The sequence below is a fragment of the Rhineura floridana genome, chromosome 2 (assembly GCF_030035675.1).
Source record: "Rhineura floridana isolate rRhiFlo1 chromosome 2, rRhiFlo1.hap2, whole genome shotgun sequence".
In the NCBI taxonomy this organism is placed as follows: Eukaryota; Metazoa; Chordata; class Lepidosauria; order Squamata; family Rhineuridae; genus Rhineura; species Rhineura floridana.
In genome coordinates this window covers 127647142-127660733 of record NC_084481.1, presented here as the reverse complement: position 1 = coordinate 127660733, position 13592 = coordinate 127647142, and positions in this window count along the sequence as shown.

The following is a 13592-nucleotide window of genomic DNA, read 5'->3' as shown; positions in this document are numbered from 1 at the left end:
CATATGGTCCCATGTTGGGTTACAACAACAAAATGGCGCAACAAAACAAAACCAATCAACAATCCACAACAATAATTAGGTTAACAGTTTTCAAGTAGGTCACAACATTACTTTTCAGCTATCATAAGCTAGGGTACAGAGAATATATATTTAACTATGTTGAGTAAATATATGTCGTGCCCGGGTTGGGACTCAAGAACAGAATCACTTGATGAAAGCAAATCAGTTTTTATTAGAGTAATTTCCAGACATAGGCTCCTCCACCTCATGAACTCTTAACATGGACCAAAACCCGCGACATGGAAGAGAGTTGATAAAACAGAGTATCAAACATTCCCTGTCCCTTATCAAGGGGGCTTTGAGGCACGAATTCTTTCGCTCCGCCTCAAATTGCCCACATCTACACCCCTTCCCTCCTCTTTACTTTGGCGCCTTTTTAACTGTCTTTGGGTGCGGGGCAAAGGGGGGGTGGCTACCTCCTCCCCTTCTGATTCGGAGAGGATGGTAGGGAGGGGGGGTTGGCCCAACACTTCAGACGATTTCTCTCTATCCTTCTCTGTAGCCGAAGGGACTTGGACTCCCTGCTCCTCCCCCTCTGTCTGTAACTGCTCCACATTCCTAGGGGGGGAGTGCGTGGGAAATGAGTCTGTTGCCTGTTCAAGGTTTTCACCCTCTATCTGGGAAGCCTCCTCCTCCCCTCCAGACGGCTCAGCCCAGCTGCCCCCCTCTCCTAGCTCATTCTCAGAAACATCAGAATCCCAACCATACATCCTGACAATATGAGTAAATATGAATAAATAGTTAAACATGTTGGCTTGTATCCAATTAAATCATACTCAGAACTTAAGTTAGTCATGTTTATTGATTTCAGTGGATCTATCTATTGAATATATCCTATTCATAATGGGGGTATAACCCATTGTAAATGCTATAGGATGAGTGGGGAGTCCATTCTGTCAAACAGAGTAAAGAGGTGAACATTACAATTGGGGTGGGGTGGTTGAAATCTGAATCCCTGCTTGAAAGAAAAGTGCTACCACTGTTGTGTGCACAAATAATAACCTATATATCTGGTTATATATTTCATCATAGAATCACAGAATAGTAGAGTTGGAAGGGGCCCCTGCTCAATGCAAGAATCCATCTTAAAGCATACCTGGCAGGTGGATGTCCAGCTGCCTCCTGAATGCCTCCAGTGTTGGAGAGCCCACCAGCTCCCTAGGTAATTGGTTCCATTGTTGTGCTGCTGTAACAGTTAGGAAGCTTTCCCTGATGTTCAGCTGAAATCTGGCTTCCTATAACTTGAGGACATCCTGTGTCCTGCACTCTGGGATGATCAAGAATAGATCCTGGCCCTCCTCCTAATCCCTTAGATTCCCCCCTACATATAGAAGTGTGGTAAAATTCTGCACATCAATTGGCAAGGCAATATACCAAGTAGATACAGAACACCATTCTTCAACACATTCTACCACACACTTGTGCCTGATATACATGCCCCCTTAATATTTGGCTGGATGACAGACAACAAAGCTATGCCAGCATGAGATGGATGGTAATTTGGCTCTATGGGAAGTTATCAGAGAGGCTGCATTCAGACAGCAGTTTATTCCATTTCCCCAACGTTTCCTTACCTGATAATTTCCACATTTTATTTGATGTTTCACATTACATAAAAGCTACTTCTGGAAATCTAGCAGAATATAGTGGACGTTTACTGCTCATTTCCAAGTTAATTGCTTCTAGGAAAAAAGCATTTGCAACACTGTTTACCCAGAAAATCATGGGAGTAAAGTGGTGAAATTGGAGCAGTATACCGCCATACACTTTTCCTCCATGGTTTTCATGGGAGAATCATGAAGGAACAGAAGTGTGCATGAGCAGAAAGGTAGTGGCATGTCCAATGATGTGCATTGTTGTATCACACCATGCCCACTAATGTGAATGAAATTTAGCATGTCATGGTGGTATATCAGTCAAAACGTCACATTTCCATAATGCAACAGGTACTGCAGCATGAGAGGAATGTTAGAAATCAGGACAAAAGCGCTACTATTATAATCAGTAAAACTAGCGCAATAAACCCCATGTCTGAATGCAGCCTTAGTAAATAGCTGTCCATCCAGATGACTGGTCTACCAAGTGCTTTATCTCTGTTCACCCTGACTCTTGTCCCTATTCACCTATTTCCTTGCAGTAAACTCATGCAGACACCTTTCCTGCATCCCAACAAAACCCATTCCCTGTTCATTAAAAATTGCTACATCGGATTTATTCACATTAACAAGAATCTCCCCTGCTCTTCTTCTCCAAACAATGAAAGAAAACTCCTTTGCATTACGCTCACCATCACCATTCAAAAGCAATTGCCATGAATTGCTGACCTCATTTTGATAGACAATTTCTTTGCTGAAAAGCAAAGGTTCCCATATTGGGCCAGGGCCTCCCCATTTTTTTGGCAACACTGTGTTTGGTAGCAATCCCCTATCATGAACACAACTGGATACTGTGATGTGCAGCAGAATGGACCTAAAGTGATGGCAGGAGATGTGACAAGCATGGATTTTGGCATTGTTTTTATATAGCCATTTTAGGGGATTTTAAATTGCTAGAATGCACCCTAAGGTAAACATATTTCAGTAATTGACTAAAATAATTTGTTTTGATATCGTGCTCATTGGAAAAATACAACAAATGTGCTCGATCTTCCGACTCAGAGAAAAAAATGTACATTTTCAAGCTAAAGGAATAATTTTGAAATGTAGTATTAGTTTAGATGTTCATTAAAAAGACTGAAGGCACATCAGACACATCTATTTTAAGGAAAGATTAATAAAATATGCAGAATGGGAAAGCTCATTATTTCTGATACATTGTAATTACATCAAACACATAGGTGTGGAGTTTTTTTAAATCCAACAATGATTGAAAAGGCTTTCAAAAACTTTGGCTTTTTTTTTTCTTGGCAAAGTAACTCAAATGCAAGGTTATCATGTTAACTACACAATTAAATATATTCCTACAGATAAACTTTGCATTAAATATTTTGGAACTTTCAAATGCAAACTTTTACATGTTTTGTCAACAGAGTCTACTTACCATACATATTTTAGTAATATTTGCACAGTAGTGCACATCATTTATATCATGCAGAGAGGGGGTTGCATGGCACCCTCCAGGCCTCTTTACATGACCCTTGGTTCTCTCCCTCCCCCCCAGGACACTTCTTCCTCAGGCCACACCCCTCACCACCCCTGTTCTATGCTACCCTTGAGTGTGTGTGTGTGTATGTGTGTGTGAAAACCTGTGGCTTTTGTGTATCTTACTCTACTCTATCACATCCACTGCCCACGTTTATCTCTGATTCCCCTGCCTTGAAAGGTTGTCTATGAAGAAATGTGGCCTCCATGCTGAAAAAGATTTCTAACTCCTACCTTGGAGAATCTGTGCTGTACAAGTTGAGCAGCACCTTTTATTTTGAGTATATCATCAGTTTCCAGGCCACCCCTTCAGAACATCTGTGAAAGTGCACCTGCTTAACTGATGAACTAAAATCTTTGTATCCCAAGCATCTTGAATTATTACAGGTATAGTCTGTTATAATAGCTCCTGTCCCTCCATTTTATGCATGTTTTCAGTACACATTCTTCTTTTGCAGAATGAACAGCAGATTTCATTTCATCTGGACATTTATTGAAAAGAAATAAAGGCTACATTAAGTAGTCTTGTCAAATCCCAAGTTTTGAGTATGCCTGAAGATCTTACTCCACTGTTGTAAAGCTTTTGGTGGGTCATCATCAAAAATGCAATGAAATACGATGCACATCGAAGTTTCAGGATTTTAACAATCTGGTATCATCACTGTATGCCAAAACTCAGCCTGCACACTGTCAATTGACACTGCATTCTGTCAAGGTTATGTGTTAAAACATTTCTCGGATTCATTTTCAGCTCATGAAGGTCACTTTGGGAATTCAGTGTGAAGGTAGTAAAACAGTCATCTGAATATAGTCCATGATAGCCCCAGATCCTCATGATACCACTGATCTTTTTGAAGGATTTATAGTGATGCTCTGTAATGTCTGAGCATGTGGTAGAGTTTTTCAGACGGCCTCATCATCACATCTGCATTTAATCCTGAATGACTGAAAAAGCTCTCCAGTTAAGACTTGTGGATTGCAATTGACTTAGCCCCAAGTTATCATAAAATGTGATATGAAATCCTTTCCTACATGTTTACTATTAAGATACAGAAATGCAATATAGTATTGATTTGTCCAACATCATTTAATGCTATTTGTTCTAACCAGTTAGATGATGTCTGGATTCTAAATAGGAAACTCACTGAGTTTCAACTAATAACAAACTGACATTCTGTTGGTTTTCAAAACAACATTTTGTAAAAATGCAGTAATGAGACCACACCAGGAGAAAGAATCCAGTGAGGCCCCCCGCACCAACCATATGTATGGTCTAGATTTAAATTCTAATTTTATTCTCCTCTGACATTTTTTAGTAAACATCTATTGGAATATAATGAACATAATGAGCCGCCCTGGGCTCCTACCGGGAAGGGTGGGATATAAATCTAATAAATAAATAAATGACAATATTGAATCAGTATAACACAAGGCATATAATATTCAAGTGGGAGCAGCCTAGGAATTGCAAAATAAAACTACCGCATGGTGAAATATTTCCAATGTAACCTAAATGTCTTATGCAAAAGCTGTTGCTCAGGTATCAGCCTTGCCATTTGATGATCTAATAGCCCCTAGTCCTCAGGGAACATGGCAACAAAATGTTTTAGAGAAGCTCCTGTGTTCATACTTTGTCATCTCTAAGATTTTTGCATAACACTTTGTTCTGTTTCATTAAATGAAAGTACCCTAAAGTCTTGTGAAGGATTTTTTAAGATAGGCATTATTGGATTCCACATTTATTGGATTTAAATTACTCCCATATAAATAGCTTATTTGCTAAATACAAAGCAGGGTGAATGAAACCCGTCACAGAAGCCTCAAGTTGGATTTGATTTTGTTCAAGAATACCCCTACGATACAGGTATGAAAAAGGTATAAATTGTGCCCTTGAGAGTGCTTAAATTATTTGACTTCACTATAGATGTAGCTAAAGGGAAATGCATTAAGGGAATATGTTGATAATACCCAGAAAGAATTAAACTTCTTTTTTCCACATAGATTAGTTGGCTTTGCAGAGTAAACACAAAGCACTTACAACAACATGTATTTTGGTCAGTTGGACAGTAGACAGGACTAAGTAAAAAAACAAAAACAGAAACAAACAAATAAAATCCCTGATCGAACTAAACCAAATAGCAGAAGGACTACAAAAGAGCACCTTTTTGGATACATGGACCTCATTTTCCATAGACCAAATGAGCATTCATTGATTGGTAGACTAGAACAATATCATTGCAGGCAGGCATATTATAACATTACAGGAAAACATGAAAGAACCAGAATAGACTGGGAAACCTGAGGCCTTCCAGATGTTGGATTCTAAATCCCATCAGACTCATCCAGCTGACCAATGGCAAAGGATTATGGGAGTTGTAATACAAAAATATCTGGAGGGCCACAGGCTCTCCAGCCTGAACTAGATTTTTTTTAAAAAAAACCCACAGGATTATTTTACAGCAGGAATAACCAGCATGTTGCCTTCTGGATTCTTGGGAACTGTAGTTCGTAACGGATGCTGAGAGTTGTTAGGAGACCCCTATTCCCCTCATAGTGCTATGATTCCTAGAGTTCCCTGAGAAGAGGGATTGATTGTTAAACCACTCTGAAAAATGTAGTTCTTTGAGGGGAACAGGGGTCTCCAACAACTCTCAGCATCATTAACAAACTAAAGTTCCCACGATTCTTTGGGGTAAGCTGTGAGTGTTTAAAGTGGTGTCATAGTGCTTAAATGTATAGTGTGTATATGACCCAAGTCTGTTCAGTGATGGGGGGGGAGGTCATAAGTTACGAGTTCTGTACTATTTTAAGGAACCACGTGTCATGCTTGCTCTAAATAAAAAAAATTGTTAGTATAAAACAGCTGTTAAAGGAATTCCACACAAATACTATATAAACATATTTCATTTTTAATAAACATTTTAGTGTAGAATTAATTAGTAACAAATAACTGTTCTAGATGCAACTTGCCCTTCAAATAATATCTCCCTCTCTCATTTTGCTTTCATGACTGCTCCTTGATTGAACATTGTGAATGGTCTTTTTTAAATAGAAAATGGTCTTTTTAAAATAATTTTTAAAATTTATTTAATAAAAATAAATTTCAACAGCATGTAAACATAAGGAAACAATACAATTGAATGAAAATGAAAATTAAAGATACAGAAAAATAAAAAATGGTTTGTTGCATTCACAACCCCTGGGAAAATAATTATTATTTATATTGGAGGATAGTAACATGTCTTTTTAAAAAGATTTATTTTATTGGTTAAGGATTAGGGTGTTGTCCTCAGGGTCTGATGATATTCTCTCTTGAAGCTGAAGAGTTACTAAGAATTCCCTATAGTTGGCATGTTTCACTGGAGACATTTGAACCTTCTTGTCATTCTTTATATATAAAATAAAATTTTGCTATGTAGTTGAAAACAAATCTCTCTCTCTGATCCTCTACTATACCTTAATTATTGAGTTAAGTTTTAGCAATGTACCATAAATCCTCATTTAACCCCTCTAAATATTTCTGCAGTAACAATCCTGACAGCTAGCAGTAATATATAATCTATTCTTTGTTTTGTTCGTGTTCATTTGGCCCATCCCATATCTCCAGTAATGCTAAGGAAGGGGTTGGTATCTGGTCTTGTTTTGTTATTAAATTAATGTCTAGGAACACCATTTCCAAAAAAGCTCCCACCATATGTGGAAACAGGGCCAGTGCCAGGTCAGAGTGGGCCCTTGGGTACCGACCCCCCCGCAGTCACCCCGACTCCTGCATCGTGATGTTGATGGGCTGTACTGTATGTGCATGCACTGATGTGGTGACACAGAAGTCCATGCTGACTGTGTGTGTGGGAGGGTGTTGTCTGAAAGGGTGGTGGAGCACCTACTCCACGATCAGTGTCAGGTTGCAGGGCATGATTTGCAGCTGCAAATCACACTCCGTGATCTGACACCATTGTGAATAGTGGAGCGTCAGCCTCCCAGCCTGTAGGTCTAGCAGGGACTCCTTGGGAGCAATCTGCAATCAGCATTAGGTTGTGGGGCATGATTTGCAGTCACAAATCATGCTCTGCAACGCAATGCCATTGCAAATCCAGAGCTGCATCCTCCCAGCTCCAGCCTGTAGATATAGGCAGGGGCATCTTAAGACCAGCTGGGGCTCTGGGGCTCTTGCCCCACCTGGCCGACCGCTGGTGCCACACCTGAGTGGACATATGAACCTTTATATTTTGGGGGGGAAAGTATGATTCAACACAGAGACAGATGCCTGTGTGGAGAACAAAGTTCTATCAAATTTTAGGGACAATTTAAAGAAATCTTGCACTGGGGACTGAACTTTCAGGGAATTTAGAGACTCTTGTCATGGAAGAGAAGAGCAACAAAGATGATGAGAGGCTTCATGGCAAAGTCCAATGAGGAAAGATTGAAGGAGTTTTGTTTAACCTGGAGAAGAGATTATTAAATGGCCATAGGATGGCCATCTTCAAGTATTTGGAGGGCTGTCACAGAAATTGTGGAGTAATTTTGTGTTTTTTCCTATTGCTCAGTCTAGAGGGTAGAACACAAACCAACGAGTTCAAATTACAAGAAAGGGGGCTAAACATTAGGAAGACCTTTCTAATGGCACAAGCTGTTTTGACGGTGAAATAGACTGCATAAGAAGGTGGCAGTCTCTGCTTGAATTCAGTTGGGCTTTCTTCTGAGTAAACATGGGCTGCGTACATACCATACATTTAAAGCACACATCCCCATGAATCCTGGGAACTGTTAAGGGTGCTGGTAATTATAGTTCTGTGGAGGTAAACTACAGTTCCCAGGATTCCTGGGAGGTGCTTTAAATGTGCGCAGCCATGGTTAGGTTTGCACTGTAATCCAGTGACCTTTCTTGTTTGCCTCATTTATAAGCCATGCTGAACCTCTCAAAGTTCTTCTGCTCATGCTGCCACTTCTGAGATAAGAAAGCCTGTCTCCTAACTTCTATTCCCTGGTGGTGGACAGGGAATAAAAAGACCCCTGAGCTCATTCACTTTCTATTTGTTTCAATTATATTTGCTGCCCAAACATGGAAGACAAGTGCTGGAGAAACTGACACCAGTTCTGTCATTTCTTGAAGTACTTTGCTGGTTAAAGAAGTAGTTTTGGAATGGTCAAAGAAGCACTTCATACTAGGGATGGAATCTTCTCCTTTTTTATGTTCCATTCTTAAGTGTGCCCCCCTGGTGGTCATTAACAATCTGATTCTTTTTTCCTCTGATACCTTTATATATAAGCATATATACATATACATATGCACACACATACACATTTGCTTTGCAGAGAATTGATATTATAATTGCTATTTATTCAAGAGTCTCCACTGGTATTAATCTTTATTCTGACCTCTGTTATTATTGCCTGCTTACATTCCTTTTCAAGTGCACTGCAGAGCAGAGTAAGGCAGATAATCAAGCCAGTGTCTCCCCCCCCCCCGCTTGCAATCAACACCTTATTCCCTGCTGCTGCTTTTTATCTCTCAGTTATAATCAGTGCTTCATTGACATCAGTGAAAGAGAATACACATTTGAAGAGCTCAGACAGAAAGTAGATGGATAAAAGTATCACTCACACTATCGATGATTTCAAAGCTAATTTAAAAAATAAATGAATCAGACAAAAAATAATGAATCTGAAACTAGGCATAGAGAGTTGATATTTCAAAATTCTCTCTGCAAAGTTAGAGAATGTCAGAAATAATAATTAATCAGATGGCAAAGCCAATTATTGCAGAAATGGAGCCCATCACTAGTTCAGACAGACTGTTTGAAAGGCTGACATGATCCGAACAAGGTCAGAAAGCTTCTCTAATCAGTCTCATCTCCTCTCTTGTGAAAGCATACTGAGCCTCCATGGCTAATGGCACTAAGCTTGCTTATTCTAAGCCCCATGAATCTGTCTCCTGCCAGTTTGAGAAGGAAGAACTGTGTGGATGTGTGGCAGTTCTATGCCCTGTTAACAGTCTCAATAGGTGTAACCTGGAAATGGGCAGAAAAGATCCAAGGAAGACTCCCATTCCTATCCTAAATAAACATTTCATGGCAAAAAGGAAACTATAAAAAGACAAATGTCCTTCCAGCCCTCTCCAAAGGTCTAATGTCTGTAAGAAAACAGCTAATGGCAATCATGTGTCTTAAAATGCTTAGGTCTTTATGAAGCAGAGAAAAGCTGGGTTCCAGATGCTTAGAGATATCCTGATAGTGAGCTGGGATCCTTTCTTCCTCCAGGCTTATGTTTCAGCAGAGGATCAACAAAAAAAGCAAGAAAAGGCAACTTGGAACAATGCTCTATTCCTTGTTTCTTTCTTTGGGGAATTAAGGCTGAAATCCTATACATACATAAAGGCCTCAGAGAAGAAAAAGGTATTTTATGTGGCACCATAAAAGTAGCAGTGTATGCACTAGGCAAGTCTTCTTGGAAAGGGAGTTCTACAGCTTGAGCACCACAACTGAAATCCTCCTCCTCCTGCTGCTCTTCCTCCAAAAGTAGCATAGGGAGGCAAACAGCCAAATAATAAAAACAATACAAAGATTTTTTAAAAAAACAATCAAATATCCTTTCAGCTCAAAAACACCCTATTTCCGATCACCTCTTCAATTCCTAGAGAAGAGCATCAATATATGTCTTCAGCATACACCCTGTTGAGGTGGGAGCAGTTTGTTTCGTCAAGCTGAGTTATGGCTCACCAGAGCTTAGGCAACAAATCTACTTTGAATGCCTTGGAATACATGAAGTCACAAAGGAGAAGAAAATATCTCAAGCATGTTTACAGTTTATTTCTTTCATTGTTGAGTAGCCTCCCACATCTGACAGGAGAGGGTGAAGCAGAGAGAGAGAGAGAGAGAGAGAGAGCACGAAGGAGAAAAGTTTGAGAGTGTTATCCAACATCGTTGCTAAAGGGTGTACATGGAAGATTAGCAAATTGAGCTCACATCTTGAGGTTCTTCACATTTGAAGACTGTGAAATGCAGCTCTTCCTAAGGTCAAAACCAGAGAACCCTGGTGGGCAGATAAAAAAAACTCCACCAGATTTGAACGTTCACTGACATATTTCTCAGTTCTAATAATACTCCTACTGTCTTTATCCTCTAGCTAACATCTCCCAAGAACCATTTGTTGTCTGGTATATCGAGGTCATAAAACAGACTATTAAAACAGGCCATTATCTGCGGAGTAGTTACAGTTTGGAGACATTGCCAGGGGGCTGGGATTTCCCTCCCTTCATATTGAGAAAGTCACCGATATACTAATGTTGAATAAAGAGGATTTTCATTTAATCTCTTTAAGAAAATCCCTTTCCTCTATAATGGCATAACATCCACGCCTGATTTAAAAGCAATGGTTCCCCCCCTCATCTCTACAAGTACAGTAGGAGAACATGTCAAGGACCTCAAAGAAATGGAAGTCTCATAGACTAGGAAAGAAAATATCTAATAAAGAACTATCTCTGCTGCCTGATTAACCTCAATCCAACACTTAGAGGCGGTTACTACTAGAAACAAGACACAAAATTGCTCACTGTGGAACTCTGCCTTATGTCCTCATCACATGATAAAATCTGGACACCATTTTAGACAACATTACATTGTAGGGCAATTACTGTGATTATAGAAACATGGACAAGTATTTTTTAAAAAACTAATTTACTCCCAAATGCCAACAGAACCTAAAACAATTTTATTTGATATAGTGCACAGAGGGCAGGCAGGTATTTACAGTTACTCTAAAATAACAGAACCCAACTCCCACTCCACTGGTTCTCCTAAACCTGTGCTGTTGCCACCATTAAGTCTCACTTATTCCCCCTGAACCCTTAGTTCAGTAATTGTGGGGTACAGGTGCAGTGCAAGCCATAGTGGATATTATAATTAACAGAGACATTTATTTACAACAAAAATATTAAGTGCTCATCCTTAGGGTTGCCAGGCTCAGAGCCTGAGACTGATCCTGTATCTTTAGGAGAAGAGAAAGTCAGCCAAGGGCAGGTGGTCTTGCAACACTGTAATGGGAAAAACCACAAGGTGGAATTCTCCCTTCGTCCTGCACAACTTTTAAAGATACAGAAGACCTCTTGGTTGCCAGGCCCGGCCTCCAAGAGGTCTTCTGTATCTTTAAAAGTTGTGCAGGGGGGAGGTAGAATCCCACCTTGTGGTTTTTCTCATTACAATGTCGCAAGAACACCTGCACTTGGCTGACTTTCTCTTCTCCTAAAGATACAGGATCAGTCTCAGGCCCTGAGCCTGGCAACCCTATTTAACAAGCTTCTCTGGTTGCTTTAAAAATAGTACTGTATATTTAAAGAAGTATACACTTGGTTGACTTATTGCTGTCACTTTAAATACCAAGCGCTTATATTCAGCCAAGACAGCTTGAAGCAATTAGTCACCCTATTAAAACCCTTTAGCCAAATTACCATTTTACTCTCTCCACCCCAGTTAAGCCTCACCAACACCAAGGCATCTGCTGGAAGTCTCTTTTTTCAAACTTGTACTGACCTAGTGAAGCACAGGTTTGTCTTGCTGTCCTGCTCTAGAAATCTTCTCTCTGCTCCTCCTTCCAGTCACCAGAGACAAACATTCCAAGCTTCTTTAACCTTCAGCTATCCCCAGCAAGGTTTTGAGTGCCAGATCTTCCTTCTCCTCTGATTCTCATCCTCTGCAGTCTTCTTCTTCTGGCTGACCAACCCTCACAACTCCAACTCTCTCCAACTACCTAACCCTACTGACCAGCACCTGGCCATTTCTACTCTTCTTCTGGCTCCTCAGTCCAGCCCATCCAATCACACTACCTAACTGAAAATTCTAAACCTCCACCCACAAATCAAAATATGCATAGGCCCCACACAACAATTAAACTAACTTTTAGTGGACCAGACAGAAAACTTCCCTCATCAAATACATTACAATGTAAATTACAATACAAATGCCAGAACACATTACACAACACCCATTACAACTTCCCACAAACAAGAATTCTTCACATGCATTTATCCACCAGTCTTTTCAAGATCCATGAAATCAATCCAAACAATCTCTCTGCGTTATTGGGGTTGCCATGCTGGATCACAGCCAAGGCTCCTGATCTAGAGCTCAGCACCAGCTCAAACACAAGTAGGCATCTACATGAACCTCCCTTCATTATGGAGCTCAAACACAAGTAGGCTTCTGAATTAAGCTGCCCTGGGCTCCTACTGGCAGTATAATAATAATAATAATAATAATAATAATAATAATAATAATAATAATAATAATAATAATAAAAACTTCCCTGAAGGGGAAGGGACATTTCTATGCACATATCACTTGGCATGCTTGGAGCTGCCCCTTACAAATTGGCAAAGTGAACTCTGTGTACACACAGGCACTCCTGTGGTTGCAAGAAATCAGTAAACTGAGGCATAGTTCTATGGATCAGGCTTTTTGTGTTAAATAACTTATGAATAAACTATCAGTTGGTTCACACATGCATGGTCATCATTTGATGGCTGCAGTACAAAATCTAGCAGTGATTTGCATGTAAAAATGAAGTGCAGCAGTCCAACATCACCTTCTGCACAATTCTTTTTAGTGCAGTTAGTGTACACTTCAATAGTGCACCATCAAAAGCGAAATAATTAGATGAGGACAAATTAAATTTTGTAAATGCATACGTGCACTGGCCCCAACCTGAAAGAAAACTTTTAGTATGGTTGTACTTGTTTTTTTTCCTTTTTTTTTTTTTAATAATTTTTATTCAAATTTTTCAAAAGACAAACAAAACAAAGTCAAAAAAACATAACAATACATCAACAAAAAATGAAAATAAAATAGTTGACTTCCGATTTGTCGCAGATCAGCTATAAGTATATAATAAACATCAAACCTGTCCCTTAATATATACATACAGAGTCCCTTTTCTCCATAAGCTGTCTTAATTAATCATCAAATCCCAATATCATCATTTTATTTTGATCTTTCAACAAAAAGTCTAAGAGAGGCTTCCATTCCTTAAGAAATGTATCTGTCGATTTTTCTCTAAGTAAACATGTCAATTTGTCCATTTCTACTAAATCCATTAATTTCAATAGCCATTCTTCCATTGTTGGTATTGATTCCATTTTCCACTTTTGTGCATATAATAATCTTGCTGCCGTAATCATATATAATATTATTCTTCCATATTTCTTTTCTATTTGTTTATCCATAAAACCCAATAAAAAAAATTCTGGTTTTGACTGAATATTTATCTTTAGAATTTTTTGCATCTTCCTACCTATCTGTGCCCAAAATGATTTTGCCTTTTTACATAACCACCACATATGATAAAATGATCCTTCTTGTTGTTTACATTTCCAACAAACATTAGAAACATTACTATACATTT